The sequence below is a fragment of the Lithobates pipiens genome, unplaced genomic scaffold, assembly GCF_037356315.1.
Source record: "Lithobates pipiens isolate NorthernLeopardFrog02 unplaced genomic scaffold, aLitPip1_a1.2 Scaffold_30, whole genome shotgun sequence".
Taxonomy (NCBI): Eukaryota; Metazoa; Chordata; class Amphibia; order Anura; family Ranidae; genus Lithobates; species Lithobates pipiens.
In genome coordinates, this window is record NW_027507791.1 from 105,345,536 (window position 1) to 105,358,814 (window position 13,279).

The following is a 13,279-nucleotide window of genomic DNA, read 5'->3' on the forward strand; positions in this document are numbered from 1 at the left end:
GAACTTCAGAGAAAAGGATTTTACAATACAAAAATCCTATTTTCTTCAGAATTAAAATAGTTGGCATTTTAAATAGTCTTAAGGGTCTTTAAAAAAAAATGTGTAAAACAAGTTTCTGAGCATGAGATGGTGAAGAGGTCGCTCATCTGTCAGATTCAGACTCAGAATATGATCCTGTAGATGACAGCGGCTCCATGATTGACGGCTCTGACAACTGAGTTGTGGTCCCTGCCAAGATCAGGCGTACCAGACCCCGATCTTCTGTTGAGGTGCAAGAACCGCAGGGCTCTCGTATGGAGCAGAGAAGTACTAGCTGGCAAGCACCAGCAGCCTAGTACATCCTGGTCATACATCCAACACTGCAGTAACAGACGTGGCGAGTCCCATAAGTGCTGTTCAAGCTGGTGAGGTGGCAACCACAAGTAGTGTTCTGCTGCCACCAAGAAGACAGACTGGCCCATTCGTACGCTTGTCAACACATCACCACTAAATCCCCAGTCCTCCCTTGGCAGGGATTGGAGCCCAATTACGGTCTCCAAATTTAAGACCTTTCTGGGCCTATCCCTCAACATGGACGTAGTTTTAAATTGAGTATGTTGCGGTCATATTGGTCTGCTGACCCAAAGTACCATATGCCTGTGTTCTCTGCTCCCATGGGCAGGGCAAGATGCAAGCAGATTTTGTGGTTCATGCACTTCAGTAGTGTCTACTTTTATAGTAAATGACTCTGGAAGCTGGCTTCCTGGCATTAACCAGAGTCTGGAAGGCATAGGTTTCTTGGTGTGGATCCAGGGGTTGGCACCCCAGCAAGTATGTCATAGGTAGGATCCTTGATTTCCTGCAAATGGGATTAGAAATTAAGCTGGCCTTGAGTACCATCAAGGCCAGATCTCAGCCTTGTCAGTGGTGTGTGGGTTTTTTTTTTTTTTTTTTTCTTCTCCTCCTTCCTCTCTTCTTTCCTTCTCTCTCCTCCAACGGCCTCTTGATTCCCACTCTCTGGTGCATAGCTTTTATACAGGGGCTAACGCGGATTAATCCCCCCCTATTAAGGCACCTCCAAGTCCTTGATCTAAATTTTGGTCATATCGGCTTTGCAGAGTCAGCCTTTTGAGCCTTTACGGGGAAATTCCCTCAGTTCTTTTGATAAGAAAGATAATCTTTTTGGTTGCCATTTCTTCTGCTAGAAGAGTATCGGAAATAGCATCTCTATCTTGTAAAGAGCCATATTTGATCATGCATAAGGATAAGGCGGTTTTTGCATCCTCATCCTGATTTCCTACCAAAAGTGGTGACAGGTTTTCATTTAAACCAGGATATTCTATTCTCATCAATCTTGGGAAGAGAAGGCATTCCCTTGATGTAGTAAGATTGATCAGCCTATTTAAAGGCAACCTCTCAGGTTTGCAAAACATGTTTTGTTTGCACTACCAGAAGGTCCAAGAAAGGGACAGGCAGCATCAAAATCTACTATTTCCAAATGGATTTGTCAAGTGATTGTTCAAGCTTACGGCTTAAAGAAAATTTGGGCCTCTATGGCTCAGATCTGTAAGGCCGTAACTTGGTCTTCAGGTCATACATTTACCATACATACATTTACCAGATTTGATCAAATTGATGTTAAAGGTCATGAGGATATTGCCTTTGGGCTCAGTGTGCTGCAGGCTGTAGTATGAGTCCTCTGGCCTCTTTATTTTTTTATTTTTTGCCCTACTTTTTTTTTTGTCTCCCTCCCTTAAGTTGCCATTGCTATGGGACCTCCCACATAGTAACTACTGTGGCTCTGTGTCCCCTGATGTATGAAAAGAAAACAGGATTTTTAAAACGGCTTGCCTGTAAAATCCTTTTCTTTGATGTACATCAGGGGACACGGGTCCCTCCCTTTTTGGTATACACTTGTATTGCTTGGCTACAAAACTGAGGGGTTATATAGGGCGTGCACTTCTCGCCTTAGGGCGTGCCCATGTCCATCACCTATTAATGGCCCTATAACCCACATACTAAGGCCCTTTGTCCCCTGATGTACATCAAAAAAGTGTTTTTACAGGTAAGCGGTTTTAAAAATCCTGTTTTTCAGCCAGCGGATGGATTTCATGTAAAAGCAATACTAGCAGCTAATTAGCCTCTACACTGTCCGTTCCCACTATCTTCCATGGTTTTCTCTGGGTATCCTGTCCCAACAGGGAACCTGATGATGCAGCTGGTGGTTCCGCCAGCTGACCATAGAGCTCATCAGAGACTACCAGAATGGCTCCAATCATCTCTATGGCCTGAGAAACCGGAAGCCATGAGCATTTTATGACTTACATTTCACCGAATGTAAACTGCGCCATTGGGAAAGCATTTTATCATACCGATCTTGGTGTGGTCAGATGCTTTGAGGGCAGAGGAGAGGATCTAGGGTCTAATGAACCCCAATTTTTTTTTTATTTTTTTTTTTTTTTTTTTTATAAAAGAGTACCTGTGACTACCTATTGCTATCATAGGGGATAGTTATATTCTCTGACATAAAAATGATTAAAAAAAAAAAAAAAGGATAAAATAAGATCCAAAATAAACACCCCTGTCCCCCCTGCTCTCACGCAAAGGCGAACCGCAAGCATCGGTCTGGCATCATATGTAAACAGCAATTGCACCATGCATGTGAGGTATCACCGCAAAGGTCAGATCGAGGACAATGATTTTAGCAGTAGACCTCCGTAAATCTAAAGTGGTAACCTGTAAAGGCTTTTAAAAATGTATGTAGTTTGTCACTGATGAGCAATTTTAAAGCATGTCTTGTTTGGTATCAATGTACTCGAGAGTCTTTTTATTATTTTTTTTTATTTTTTTTTATTTCATCAAACATTTGGGCAATATAGCGTGTTTTAGTGCATTAAAATTAAAGTGAGTTTTTCCAAAAAATGCATTTGAAAAATCGCTGCGCAAATACTGTGTGGGGGAAAAAAATAAACACCCACCATTTTAATCTGTAGGGTCTTCGCTTTAAAAAAAAAAAAATAATGTTTGGGAGTTCAAAGTAATTTCCTTGCAAAAAAAAGTTTTCATGTAAGAAAGTGTCAGTGTTAGAAAGGGCTTTGTCTTCAAGTGGTTAGAAGAGTGAGTGATGTGTGACACAAGCTTCTAAATGTTGTGCACAAAATGCCATGACAGTTCAAACCCCACCCTAACTGACCCCATTGGGAAGTAGACACCCCAAGCTATAGGGTGTCTACTGAGAGGCATGTTGAGTCCATGGAATATTTTATATTTTGCCATAAGTTGAGGGAAAATGAAAAACTTTTTTTTTTTTTTGCACACTAAATTATATATTGCTCAAAAATTCCATGGGCATATGTAGAATTACACCCCAAAATACATTTTTTCTTCTCCTGAGTATGGGGATGCCACATGTGTGAGACTTTTTGGGAGCCTGGCCGCGTACGGGACCCTGAAAACCAAGCACCGCCTTTAGGTTTTCTAAGGGTGTAAAAATTTTATTTTGCTCCTCACTGCCTATCAGTTTCGGAGGCCATGGAATCCCCAAACTAATGGCACAAACACCCCCCCCCCAAATTTCCCCATTGTGAAAGTAGACACCCCAAGCTATTTGCAGAGCGGTATGGTGAGTATTTTGCAGATGTCGCTTTTTGTCACAAAGTTTTGAAAAAAAGAGAAAAACTACACTTTTCTTTCTTCATTTTAAAAAACAAATGAGAGCTGCAAAATACTCACCATGCCTCTCGGCAAATAGCTTGAGTAGTCTACTTTCCAAACTGGAGTAGGGGGGGCAGTTTGTGCCATACTGGCATTTTATGGCCTTCAAAACTGTGATAGGTAGTGAGGAGTGAAATCAAAAATTCACGCCCTTAGAAATCCTGACAGTGGTGCTTGGTTTTCGGGGCCCCGTACATGGCTAGGCTTCCAAAAAGTCCCACACATGTTGTATCCCCATACTCAGGAGAAGCAGCAGAATGTATTTTGCGGTGTAATTGCACATATGCCTATAGCATGTTTGAGTAATATATCAAGGACCCTTTGAAAAAGTCACGTGCCAAGTGACGCAACGCGTCAGAAAAGAAGCCAGGTGTCAATCGTCACTTCCGGTCGCGGCCGAGACCGGAAGTTTACATCATTATACCCGTGATTTTCGATTTCTATATGTAAGTTTGGATTATTTTAATAAATTTGTTTTTATGCAATATTCCACATTGGAGTCCCCCTCTCTTTCCTCTCCTGTATGAGTCCTCTTATGGGATGCTGATGTTCACTGTGCTGGCGGTTCGCAATATATGAAGTGAAGGAGATAGGAGACTGCAGCTGAGTTACACATAGCGTCATATGGTCCTGTGTGACCTTTTCTAGAGGTGAGAGGCTGGGGGAAATAAGGGGTGCACTTGGAGCACTGAAGTTTGATCATCGGTGGCACTTGCTGTGTTTTTCGTTTTTTGCACTGCATGGATATTTGAACTGTGGGACTTTATTGCACATCAATTCATATTAATATCTGCATTTGTAAATTTTCTGTTGAACTGTTTGCACTTTGCACTTTTTTGATTATTGCACTACTATTTATTTGTTAAGGTCATCCTATGGATATATTTTTAATTTGACCTTTCCTGCACTATTGCTTATTTGCACATTTAGTTTATGTGGAAGTACATTGTATTGTTATATATATTTTAAAGCACTTGTTTACTGCAATTGCTTATTTTTTGATTGTTGTATAGTTCTTGTCCTTACTGAGGTTTCCCTGGGTAGCGCCACATTACCACCCCCTCCTTTTTATTGATTAATCTCACTGTCCAGTGACTTCTGTGGTCCACATCCCAGGAGTGAACTGGAAAGCAGATGCCCTTGATACATGCAATGGTGACTAAGGTAAACTTCCTTGATGTCTTTAATCTGGCCAAAAATTGGGGTTTCTGGATGTAGACATCCTAGCCACAAGCTATAGTAAGAAACTACTTCTGGTTGTTGCTAGAACCAGGGATCCTACAGCTTTAGCCTCAAATGCCTTGATCATGGCCTGGTCCCAGTTCAGGCTAAGTTATGCCTTCCATCCAGTGTGAATTCTGCCTTGTCTGCTCAAGAAATTAGAGCACAAGATGAAAACCATGGTTCTGATTGCACCAACTGCCCCAGAAGTTGTACTGGTACATAGAAAAACTTAGACTTCTAGCAGAAACCCCCTGGTCTCCTCTCAACAGGCCCTTTAAGCCATTATGTGTCTCAGTCTTTGGGCTTATAGAACCTAACCATTTGCCCTGAATGGATGACAGTGTCTCTTTTATGTACTCGGGCCGGATTTCCCACAAGGCCACCGAGGCGGCAGTGGTGCAGGGGCGGTGCCCAGGGCCAGTACAAGGGTGGAGGAAGGGGGGTGCATTAGAAGCCACTCTACAGGCCGTCTGTCCTGGGGCCGCTTTGATCTGTGGCTGCGGCGCTCACCTCCCACCTCCTCCTGTTTGTCACACAGTGCCGGGAGCGATGTGTGTGTGTTCGGCAGCACCGTAACAAGGACCTGCCCCCCCTAAACCAGCTCATGTGGTAGCATAGTCAAAGTGAGGCACAGAGGATGCAATAATGGTCCCAGAGGCTGCGATTAAAGGGCACAAAGGCTGCAATTATGGTTACAGAGGCTGCGATTAAACTTTTAACTACTTTGTCCTATGAAGATATTATCAATGGGTTTGCCAAAAGAAAAGTTAGAACTAAAAAATTGTAGGGAGTTTCTTACTGCTATAATCTTTAAAATGCATTTTCTGCATTACAGAGTATTTTCAGTCTGTACAATTAAAGCCAGTTATTTTTAGTGTTCTCGTGTGTAGAGATATGTTTTTAATTGATCTATTGTTGCAGTCATTGATAAAGGACAAGAATGGTGGTGTGTGTGCGTGGGGGGCAGGATGGCATTGAAGGACCCGGCCTTGGGGCGGCAAAGGGAGTAAATCCGGGCCTGTATCTACTTCTTCCATTAAGGACCAGGTTTGTTTAAACCAGAAGATATAACGATTTCTAATGGTGTGTGTTAAGCTTCTACAACTGTTATTTGGCTTTAAGTAAACAAACTACATTTCTGGAGCCATTAAGCTCTCAAAGGCTAAGTTCACCTTTTGTTAGTATTTAGAGTGTAACATATGACATTTTGCTGTACAGCACCTGCAAACGTGGTATGTATTTATTTTTGCAAAAGGTGAACATAGCCTTTTATTGCTGTCTGTCACCACATTTGGGAGATTTCACCTCATTTCCTTTCAGTGTGACAGTACAGCAAGAAATTACTTGCATTGGGGTTGCCACCTCATCCCTTTAAGCCCAAAGACCTATGAATTACAGAGGTTCTAAGGCTAATTTAAAGGGGAGTCCCACTGAAAAAAGTCAGCAGCTACAAATACTGTAGGGCACCTGCAGTGTTCTTACCTGAAGCCGAACCGTCTATCAGCTCCTGGGTGGAGGCGCTGCTCCACCTCCATGCTGACACAATCCTCCTCGTCCTCTTCATGTGTGATCGGCAGGCCAGCAGGAACACTGTCTGCATAAAGGGGGCCTTGAGAGGTAAGGAAGTCCTCCTCTTCCTGCCTCTGTTCTGCCTCAAGTGCCCTGTCCATTATTCCACTCAGCGTATGCTCCAACAGGTGGACAAGAGGTACAGTGTCACTGGTGCATGCACTGTCACAGCTCACTATTCTCCTGGCCTCCTCAAATGGTGACAGGACAGTGCATGCATCCCTGATCACGGCCCACTGGTGTGGGGGAAAAAAAAACAAGCTCCCCTGACCCTGTCCTAGTGCCGTAGTCGCACAGGTACTCATTGATGGCCCTCTGCTGTGTGTGCAGCCAGATCAGCATGGCCAATGTTGAGCTCCACCTGGTGGGCATGTCACAGATTAGGTGGTTCTTGGGCAGGTTAAATTCCTTTTGGAGGTCAGCTAGCCAAGCACTGGCATTATATGACCGGCAGAAATGCACACAGACTTTCCTGGCCTGCCTCAGGACATCCTGTAAGCCCAAGAACCGCTGCACCACCAAGTTAAGGATGTGAGCCAAAGAGGGCACATGGGTCAGTTGTCCCTGTCGGAAGGCGGAGGGGAGGTTGGTGCCATTGTTGCAAACCACCGTTCCTGGCTTAAGCTGGTGTGGCGTCAACCACCTCTCAGCCTGCCCCTGCAGAGCTGGCAGAAGATCTGCCCCAGTGTGGCTTCTGTCCCCCAAGCACACCAGCAAAAGTGCATGGCATCTTTTTGCCTGTGTACTTGCGTAGCCCCTTGAACGCCTACGGAGCACCCCTGGTTCCGAGGACAAAGCAAAGGAAGAGGCCATGGAGGAGGAAGAAGAAGAGGAGGGGTGGAGGAGAGAGGTGTGTCATAATCACCAATAGTAGCATTTTGGAGGCGTGGTGGCGGAACAACCTCCAACACTACTGCACCTTGTCCTGCATCCTTCCCAGCTGCCAGCAGAGTCACCCAATGCGCCGTGAAAGATAGGTAATGTCCCTGTCCATGCCTGCTGGACCATGAGTCAGCAGTAATATGCACCTTACCACAGACCGCCCTGTCCAGCGAGTCCAAGACATTGCCTTTCACATGCTGGTAGAGAGCCGGAATCACCTTCTGTGCAAAAAAGTGGCGTTTTGGAACCACTGAGAACCCGCACATTCCACAAACTCACGGAAGGGGGCAGAGTCTACCAACTGAAAAGGCAGCAGTTGCAGCAAGTGCTAGCAATTTAGCCAAGCTAGCATTCAACCGATGGGCATGTAGGTGGCTGGGAGTGAACTTCTTTCGGCGGTGCAGCAGCTGGGGCAGGGAAATTTGCCTGGTACAATTGGACGTCGGTGTACCGATAGATTGCCATCAAGTACTTGGCTGTGACACACCTAAATCTACACCTTCATTCCTCTCAGTGCAGGTTTCAGAGAGGATTGAAGGTATCGTGGGGTTGGAGATCCCAGCTGATGAGGAGCAAGGAGAGGTCCGCTTTGTTCATTGGTGTGGGTCTTTTAGGTACGCTTGCCAACGAACTGCATGGCAGGTCGACATATGTCTGGTCAAGCATGTGGTGCCCAAGCGGCTGATGTTTGGGGCATGCGAAATACGCTTGAGACATATGTTGCAATCTGATGCACTCGTCTCAAAAAAGGCCCACACCAAAGAACTTTTGGAAGAACGTGCAGAGGCAGTGCCCTGCACATGGGGAGCTCTGCGGTGTGATGCAGTTGGTGTGCTGCACTTGAGCTGGTGGAGTCAGTGACCTCATCATCCCCTCCTTCCTCATCACTGGAGCAAACCTGGCAGTATGCTGCAGCTGGGGGAACATGACTGCCAGATTGCGGTGCTTCTTGGGCACCCCCTCTCTCTAGGCTCACGTTACTGCCTTCCTCTAGCTGAGTATCATCATCAGAGCCTTCAAAACTCTAGGCATCCTCCTGGAGCATGTACCCAACACTGTGGTCAAACAGTTCTGGGGACTCCTCAGGAGTACATGATGGGTCTAGGGAAGGAGTGACTGATGCCATTGAGCCGAGGGAAGATGCCGCATTGGCAGCTGCTATGCCAGACAAAGTACCCTGAGCCTGGGTGAGAGAGGATGAGGAGGATGAAGGCGGCTTGGTCATCCACTCAAGCATGTCCCATGGCCACTTGCTGATTAGAATGCACATGGTGCACGACCAGCACTGTTGCCTCTAGACACAGCCTGCTTGCCCTCTTTTATTGGCTCGTGACTGTCTGCCTCTCCTTGTTGGCCTTCCAGACATACTAATGGCCTGCTGGGACGTATATACTGATTATACTGCAGCTAGCGGAATAAACTGCCTGCCTGTAGTATTATTAGTATGAGAAAACCAGCAATTGGGGTAGCTTTATGTGCACACTGTGCAGAGTACACAGTACACCAACTGTAATTACTGCAGCTCCCTGCCTGTGGTATAGGATCAGAAGAACACCAGCAATTGGGGTAGCTTTAAGTGCACACTGTGCAGAGTACACAGTACACCAACTGTAATTACTGCAACTGCCTGCCTATCAGAGAACTCAGTGTTAATGCCCGTCCCCGTGCAGCAGTGGCTAATTCCCATTCCGCTAATGCTAATGGCCATGTGCAGTGTCCCTGACAGAGGCGAATGAGTTCCGGAACAAACGGGCGCACGCGTGCACCAATACGAACGTGTGTGCGCACTCGTCCGCCAATCCTGGCGCATGGCACCATGTATAAATAGTCCTTACCTGATACCAGTGGAGGATCTTCTTCAGCTTGTTCCTGAATTCCTGATTGCTGTTTGACCTGTTACCTTGCTCCTGACAAACCCGGCTTCCTTGACCATTCTCCTGGATCACCCCTGCCTGCAACTTACCTTCACTGATTATACTGACCTTGGCTTGGATTCTCTTCTCTGCTTTCTGATTCTGTACCTCGCTGCCAGCCTGTTGCCAACCTTTGCCTGTTCCTGACGTTACAGTATTCCTGAATCCATACCTACCTGCCTGGCTTCCGCAGAACAGTTCTGGTGACCAGTCTGCACTCCTTCCTCCGAGAGGATCCAGTATCTCCAAGCTTCAGCCTGCAGGCACCTGCACCGTTTCGCTGCATCAGCACTCCCTGTCCTCACTACCAGAGTTATTGAGACCAGAACCGTGCAAGAGGTCACCCTCAGCATTCGGACTCCTCTGTAAGGTACGTGACAGCAGTACGATCCAGCCAAATGGAGTCCGAAAGGGGGGGCCTCACCTTTGGAAGTTCTATATATATATATTAGGGCTGTTACTGCTTAAAATTTTCATGTTAGATTAATCAATTTTTTTTTTTTATTATCTTCATATTTTGTGAAGCAGACTGATCACTGAGGTTATGCACTGTGTCACATACATTTATGTATACTTCCAAGACATGGACGTCCACCTAAACTGACAGGCTGGGCAAGGAGAGCATTAATCAGAAAAGCAGCCAGTAGGCCCATGGTAACTCTGGAGAAGCTGCAGAGATCCACAGCTCAAGTGGGAGAATCTATCCACAGGACAACTATTAGTTGTGCATTCTACACATCTGGCGTTTATGGTAGATTGACAAGAAGAAATCCATTTTTGAAAGAAAGCCATAAGAAGTCCCATTTGCAGTTTGTGAGAAGTCATGCGGGGAACACAGAAAACATGCAGAAGAAGGTGCTCTGGTCAGATGAGACCAAAATTGAACTTTTTGGTCTAAAAGCAAAATGCTGAGTGGCAAAAAACTAACACTGCACATCACCCTAAACACCCATCATGGTGTGGGGATGCTTTTCTTCAGCAGGTACAGGGAAACTGGTCAGAGTTGATTGGAAGATGGATGGAGCCAAATACAGGGCAACCTTAGAAGAAAACATGTGAGGCCGCGTACACACAATCAGACTATCCGGACATTGCAGCGGAGGTCCGCCGGACTTTCCAAACGGGCGGACTTGCCCACATACGACTGGACTTTTTCGGGGGGCCCACCTGCCGGACTTTTTGACGGAGGTCCGCCGGACTTTTGAAATGAACGGACTTGCCCATACACGGAGTAAAGTCCGTTCATTTTGAACGTGACACCAGGTAGACAGGACTATCGAAGGAAGTCAATGTCGCCGCCTCCATCAGCCAGATTGACACCTCGCTAGCCCCGTCACCTCCTTCTTCTTCTTTTCTTCTTCTTCTTCTTCCTTCCGATGTTGACACAACACTCTCTCCGGCCGCAATGCCAGGGTCGCATTGTGTGGCGACTTATATATTTGATGTTTGCTGATAAGCCTTTTAAGCAGAATTTTACTTTTGATATCCCCAGGAAGTTTTGTCCTAGTGTGCAAATATCCACAGCATAAATGCACATTATGGCACACTTACCACTCAAAGTGCCCCCCCTCCCTGCCAGAGATGGGACATCTGGACTTCCCCTCTTTGGAATTGCTGAGTATATACTTTGTAACTTGCAAGCCTTGTCACCAAATTTATGTAACCAACGGGTAATAATATAATGGCTGCCCTTTAGGTTTATTTTTTTTTAAATACTAAAACTTTGGTTTATCAGACTTTATGAATGTGGGAAGCAGCAGGGGGCTGCAGTATGTGTATATGGTAAAAGCTCCCTGGTGTCACATACAGGTGAGTAAAAGCTTTCCAGGTTACCGATGTAATGAATGAATGAAATACTTGTATAGCGCACAATGCGAACTGAATCGCCTCTAGATGTAATGGAGTAGTATGGGCTAGTGCACTACAACCCAGTGTGGATGAAAAAAATTGAAGTGCTAGTGCTGTATAAATTGAGTTCTTTTTCCTGTTAGGTGGAGTGTATGGTATTACAGATTGACTTGAGATGAAAGTGGGTGTGTGTGTATATATATTATACAGTTTGCATGTCTGGCAAAGGCCAAAAGCACAGAACACATGGTCACAAGAGGGCAGTAGAAGGCTATCAATGTATTGTAGCAGACTTCAAGAGGTTGTAAACCTCCGAACCCCCCCCCCCCCCCCAAAAATTAATAACCTGCAAGACAAAGGCATAATCACATGCATCACATACTAGCTCATTATGAAATACTTACCTTAGAATGATGCCCTGCAGTGCCACCCGCACTGCACTCCCACGGCCGACATCTTTCACCAGAGTTACTTCCGGGTTCGCGGCCTCCGGCGCTGTGATTGGCCGGAGCCGCGATGATGTCACTCCCGCGCATGCATGCTGGAGCTGCTGGTCACGGTGCGGGTCATGCGCCAAAGACATCGGCAGCAGCGTATATAGTGAATATCTCCTAGACTGTACATGTTTAGGAGAAATTTACAGTACCTACAGGTAAGCCTTTTTATAGGCTTGCCTGTAGGTACAAGTGGTGTAACAGAGTTTACAACCACTTTAACCACTTTCAGCCCCGGACCATTTTGCTGGCTTAAGACCAGACCACTTTTTGCAATTCGGCACTGCGTTGCTTTAACTGACAATTGCGCGGTCATGCGACGTGGCTCCCAAACAAAATTGACGTCCTTTTTATTCCCACAAATAGAGCTTTCTTTTGGTGGTATTTGATCACCCCTGCGGTTTTTATTTTTATATATATTTTATATATTATAAACAAAAATAGAACGACAATTTTGGAAAAAAAAACGCATAATTTTTTACTTTTTGTTATAATATCCCCCAAAAATATATATAAAAAAAAATTTTTTCCTCAGTTTAAGCCGATACGTATTCTTCTACATATTTTTGGTAAAAAAAAACGCAATAAGCGATTATTGATTGGTTTTCGCAAAAGGTATAGCGTTTACAAAATAGGGGATAGTTTTATGGCATTTTTATTAATATTTTTTTTTTTACTAGTAATGGCAGCGATCAGCGTTTTTTATTGTGACTGCGACATTGTGGCAGACACATCGGACATTTTTGACACATTTTTGGGACCATTGTCCTTTATACAGCAATCAATGCTATACAAATGCATTGATTCCTGTGTAAATGACACTGGCAGTGAAGGGGTTAACCAGGGGGTGACAGTGTAGGGGTTAAGTGTTACTAGGGGCGTGTTACTAACTATGGGGTGCTGGGCTTTGTGTTAGTGAACACTGATTTCTGCTCCAATCACATGGAGCAGAGATCAGCATCACTTGTTGCTAGGCAGAACGGGGAGATGCTGTTTACCATGGTATCTCCCCATACAGCCGCCCCGTGAGACGATTGCGGGTATCCCCGCGGCATACCTGTACGCCAATATGCCTGCCCGTGCCATTCTGCCGACGTACATCGGCATGCGCCGGTCGAGAACTGGTTAAAGCATAAATAAAGAACAGAAATGTGATATATGTGTGATATATTGCAGTATACCAATCTTTAGATGTGGTGTCTGCATTCGTTTTCTTTTCTTTTCAGTACCCATTGATCTTGCCAGAAATAATACAGCACTTTCTTACTTCCTGTGAGCTGACCTGGAAGCATAAATCAAAATGTTCTTATTTGTGTAATCTACTAATCTAGGCTGTATGGCAACCATGGCTGCCTCCATAGATGGAGGAGATAAGGTGGAAGAGTGGGATAGCCACCCAGGGACAAAAAGCCAGTTATTTGCAGGATTACAGGTACTGTAATATTTTATACCAGATTAAAATCTTGTAAATGGCTCAGTCCTCGGCCACTGGATACCCCCTCCAACAATACAAAGCTTTCCATTATTGGAAGAGGCAGACCTTTCATTTCAATCGCAGAACACTTTGCCTTGTGGGAACCTATAAAATAAGTTACTATCAATGGAGCACAGGATCAGAAAAGGTGGACATAGTTGCCACTTTTGATGAGTACCTGT